We start from the raw sequence: 5,783 nt of genomic DNA on the forward strand, positions 1-5,783 counted from the left end.
CTCGGTCTGGGTCCAGTCCGACTCAGTCTGGGTCCGGCCTGGCTCGGTCTGGGTCCAGTCCGACTCAGTCTGGGTCCGGTCTGGCTCGGTCTGGGTCCAGTTTCACTCGGCCAGGGTCCGGCCTGGCTCGACCAGGGTCCGCCCTGGCTCGGTCTGGGTCCGGTCTGGCCGGCCCATATCCAGTCCGACTCGGTCTGGGTCGGGCCTGGCTCAGTCTGGGTCCGGTCTGGCTCAGTCTGGGTCCGGTCTGGCTCGGTCTGGGTCCGGTCTGGCTCAGTCTGGGTCCGGTCTGGCTCGGTCTGGGTCCGGTCTGGTTCAGTCTGGGTCCGTTCCGACTCAGTCTAGTCCCATTTTGCGAGGGGGTGTTGTGATACGGGCGGCGCGCGTCTGCCGCGGCGGGCGGACCGGCGGGCCGGGGGCCGAAGCGGACAGGCCGGCCGGCGGGACGCCAGGTCCCAGGTACGGGTACAGTGACGCGCGCGCCGCTCTCCGAGTTTTATATTAGACCTGTTTTAGGGCCGCAGCCGCGTCTGGCGCCAGCAGCCAGCGCAGACTGCGGCCACAAACACGTATTTTTCAGCTGCATGAAGTGTCCGGCCGGCTGGCAGTGTCCGCTTGTACGTCAACTTAAAATATTGTGCACAGCTTAAAATTCATCTGTCCATCTCAATCTATGAACATACGTAGCTGCATTAGACTCTCTTCTTTCCCCAGCACTGCGCAGTCTGACCTGAAACATTCATAACGCTTATTAGTTTTACATTAAGGTCTTTTCATCTTAATCTCTCTTTGTCGAAAAATGAGCGACCTCGTCAAGTCCACAAAGTTGATGAAGGAACGCATGTAGTAGCGAGGAATATTTGAGTTCGTCGTTGATAACGATATGTCACCAAGGGGCCTCGTTACATTGTGTTGGTACAATCGCATTGGTGACCATTGGTAACCAAGTCATTGTTTGGTCCATCGCAAATGTTTAAGATAGGTATAAATGACAGCAGCGGATTTCATACGGCGTATCATGCAACATTGAGATCAGAGACATCAGACTTTTCGAGTTATCTCTCCATCGTTCCCTTTCCTCGCATCCATCCATAACGTATTGTAATGTAAATTTAAAGGTTTCTCTTCAATAGTGTGGCAGTTATATTGCTGTATTGCCCTCCGCCCATTTTCCACTCAGCAAAATATATGAACGTCTGCCTTTCGGAAGTCTGGCGCATCTCGCTGAAAGACTTTAACACCCCTGCTTATTTTATAAATGTACCACTTTTGAGATAACCTTCCCACAACAATACAAATTCAGCTTGTTAGAGCCCATGGCAACTTTGGCTACGTTTGACAAGGCCCATTCGAGAACTATCATGAAAATGATGGACGTCCGATCTTGGCTTCCTTTCAATCCATTTCAAAATTCGAGCTCTAGCGCAGGAGTACCCACTGATCAAACACCTTAACAAATGATGTGGGTGGACATTGAACGTGTTTGAGATGGAACACTTTGGTGACACTACATCACACGGACTTCTTTTCTACGCGCGATGTTTATCATCAAGCCTTTCAATTCGATTTGAGGTAAAGAAATCAGAAGAAACAAAGTATGGATGGATTCAAATGATTTCATTTTATAATCTCTCAATGACACAGCTTCTATGGATGCCACACGCAGTTGGAAAAATATGCCTTTGACAGTAAGGCCAAAGCCCTGTTATCAATAACGACGGCAGACTATTTCCAGATATAGCCTCGTGTCACCGGAGATACGTAAAATATTGTACTTTGATCTACAGTTACAAAACTAAAGCTGCCAGCCTTCTAAAAGAACAATAGACGGTTTCTCAGAACGGCGGGAGCACACGCTCGAAACGCTCGTTTCATCGCCATTAAAACGCTTCAAATACGATCCGCTTTTATGTCCCGATAACCGGTTTTGGTGTCAAACGAAATGTCTGAAACGCACAAGGGTTGCCAAAGTGAGAGCCGCTCCCCGCTGTTTGGCGAGGCCGCCCAGGGGGTTGGAGCCGCGTGCCGCCGCACCGGCCGGGGAGGGGTCCGGGTCAGGGGTGAGGTCAAAGCGCCACGGCGGGCCGATGCGCTCCCCTCCCCCTCCCCCTCCTGACAGACGCCGGCGGGGGGCGACGCAGGCTCGGTGGAAGACCGTCCATAACATTTGAGTTGGTGACGCATTCAGGGACGCGCATGGGATGCCGCCGCATGTTATCAATGTGTTATAAGGTCGTCCGCGCTTGTGAGCGCCACAAGTAAAGTTATTCGCGAGGTGTGACACGCAGGCAGCTCGATACCGTGGTAAACTGCGCCGCTATTCAGATATTGTTCCAGCTTACAGCTCTGGTTCGCTTTGGGACATGGGGGGCGGCAGTCGTCAGGCCACGGGACGCGCGCGAACGCAGGAGAGTACTACTGACCAATTTTGCCTAAATAAACTATGTGACGTTTTGCTTTGAGGTGTTACTGACTGTGAACGGTTACATTTGATTAGAATAACGTTTGGACAATGTCGTTTTTAGGTTTACATGAAGCCGTTAGTCCTATTCCCCATAGTATTGAACAATGTGATTCTGTGTGTCGATCGTGTGAATCGCTGCAACGTTTGTGAAGTAGATAAAGATGCATTTAATACGATAACCTTTGTTTCTATGTGTGCGGTACGATGCTGCTGAATGGGGTATAACGCTGGGAAAAGTCACGCCTCCTACTGCATTTGCCACTCCCCACGCTTCTGCTGAGCGGTATGAGAAACTAAAATATCAACCACACTCGACAACACCCCGCAGTTTCACCTAGTGTGTTCAAAATTATTTGTCGTAGCACTACTCACTGGTTACTGACGAATTGTCGCACTGAAAGAGGCTGAGCTTTTAATACGAGAAAAAATCGTAGGTATGCTGTAAAAATCGATTTAGCATCAAAGTGAAATTGTATCTTGATAAAATAGTATTTATCTACTTTACGAGCCATTACGTAAGAGGCTTTGCCATGATTTAATATGCCAAATGAACTGACCAAGGCCTGCACTCGGCAGTGAAACACGAATGAGTTGGACCATAGACCTCTGTATACAGAGGTCTATGGTTGGAAATGGACACATCAATGTAGACCTGCCACCAGCCTCAGCAATGGCCTCCACTACACACCACCAGCACACCCCAATCGATTGATGTTCAAAGCATACCAGCCTCCGCGGCACCCTCAGTCATCTCTCCCCGCTGCTAACAGTTTAGCAGATCGTGTTTCTCCGACCACGGCCGGCCCCAGCCCGGCAGCGCCGAGTGATTACGCTTCAGTCCGCTAGATGGCAGGAGTGGTCGGCGCCTGAAGGTATGCTGTGCCGCAGGGCTCGCGGGGCCGTGCGGAGCGAGAACGCAGCGTTCGCGGCGCCAATCAGCTGCTTCTCAAGACCATCCGGCAATCGGTATCCTATTTACATTATATCCAAGCTGCCGGAATTGATGTGGACATGCGTGTCATTGTTTTACATTATTATCCAAAAGATGTGGCTCGAGTGCCTCAATGCCTATGTTGGTGTCAGTGACCACATTTGTGTTTCAATATTTCTCTCTGTTCGCTGCCTATGTAATTCCTTTTCCTCGATATCTTCCTCTTCCTTACCTCCTGCTCATCAAATTAAGGTAGGTAGGTACCTACTCAAAGGTGAAACATTTTTTCAGTGTAGCCAACACCGAAACTATTTGTGGGCAAGTTCACGGTTGCCGCGCACCGTTACATGGTCAGACAGAGACAGGCAGACCAAAAGCAAACCTGGTCTTGGTTCCCGCCGGTAGCATGCAGCTGGAGCGACGCCTTCATGGCCGAGTCGAGTTTGCAGCGGCTGATGGGAGCACATCATGCATATAATTTATGTAATTATTTGCATTATATAATATATAATGCTACAATGTGAGTCAGATTTCGCCCAAGGCGGAGCTGCAGCTATGCCTCTGGGAGTCATCGTCTGGCGAAGCCCCGTCGGTATCGGGCCGAATCACTCGCTGGGTTTCGCTGAATGGGGGCCGGCGGCACTGGTCAAAGGCGCGCGAAGCCAGCCGGATCTCGTGGGACGCGGCCTAGGGGGACGAACGGACCCTCTCCTGCCCACTGACAGGGGACGGACGGCGCCCGCTCCTCTCCTCTCGGCATAGACGGGCGGCGCGCAGGGAGGGGCGTAGGTATTCATCATCAGCCAGTGGTGGCGGACCAACACTCCTCGGAATGGCACACCGCGGCGGCGCAACCAAATAGAGACCGGGAAAAAGTGGAAATGAGAGGAGCGAGGTGCAAATGACGACACCCAACTCATAGATCCGAATTGAATAGCCTGTGATTGAAGTAACGTAAGACGAAAGAGATAGTAAGAGATAGTAAGAGAGATAATCACTTAATTTTCCTTTAGGTGCCACCGTGCTTATAGCTATTACTTTGAGCCAACTAAGATAAAATAAAAACGCCACATCCCGTCCGTAACAGTTCATTTGAAGCGGTCACCATATTTGCGATGGGCGTCCTTACGAGCGCGGCCAGTCTGCTGCGCAGGCCGGACCGCGATGTCTGCCCGCCCGGCTGGCCGACCTGCGTCGTTTGCAGCTGGGACGACTCAGAGGTCGGCTGCAGGGGTGTCGCAGAATCCGGCCGGGTCAGTCGACCGGCGTCTCTCTGATGTCTCCCCAACGGCATCCGGCATTGTCACATCAAACGACGCGGGCTAAAGGAAATGGCTAAACTTACAGAAAATATTTTGTACAGGCCGATATAAAAACTATGCTTCATTCAAATGTGGAGAAATGACATGATATATTTGAATTTCGGATCAAAACGATAATCACACTTCTGAAAAAATATTTCGATCAAAGACGTTTTTGAAACTGACGAACCGACTGTTGACTTTGTGTCTTGTCGTAGGTATTGTAATACCTACCTATACGTTTTCGACGCAATGCAAATACACAGAACCTACGAATCAACCCACCATTCACACACTTTCGAAGGGAGGAATCTTGGTTCTGTAATGCCCTGGACATGATTGAGTTGCAAGGCACCCTAAATGGGTGCTTGATGTTGACTGTGCGTTTTAATCTTGTGCTTCCTTTTGTCAAGGATAGGTATTTGTTGCATGAAAGGCTGCAATATCGTTCTGTTGCAAGAGCATTTACCAAAAACACCGACAAGAAACAAAAACTGACCTTTTGTACTTGTGGATCCAGAAAGGCGGTCTTGGACGCCGTGAGGGGGCATAGCCCAAAAACGTTTCTCCAAATTAAAAAAAAACTCATTCGATTTCGAATATTTAAGCACTGTTGTGCAGTTAAAAACAAACATTTTTCCTAATACCAGCTGTTTAGTTCTCGTTTTATTCTCGAAAAAAACGCAAATTTTCATCGATTCCGGGCGGTGTTAAGGGGGTGGGGGTGGGGGTGGGTGGGGTGGGGCATTTGCCCCGAATACCCCCACATTGGGGCATCCCTTCTTCCCTTCTTCTTTTTAAAGAAAGCGAAACTGTTGGGGTACAGCCCCCCCCCCCCGAAGTGAGCAGAACACTGTGCCTCCCCCACACAGTCCCCAGCTCTGGAATCTGGATCCCCGGTGCCTGGGACCGCTCTGACCCTCGACCACTGCCCCATGGGAACCGGGTTACTTACTACAAAATTTGAGCCCAAAGATCAAGGTCCGTTGATTAATACGGAAAACCTTATGCATGTCGTCTGGTAGGTATCCGTAGCAAAGCCCTTCCATACACACATAAAAATATTGACACCGTTAGCGGTGTAATT

Source organism: Amphibalanus amphitrite, unplaced genomic scaffold (genome assembly GCF_019059575.1).
Source record: "Amphibalanus amphitrite isolate SeventyFive unplaced genomic scaffold, NRLGWU_Aamphi_draft 000132F_arrow, whole genome shotgun sequence".
NCBI lineage: Eukaryota > Metazoa > Arthropoda > Thecostraca > Balanomorpha > Balanidae > Amphibalanus > Amphibalanus amphitrite.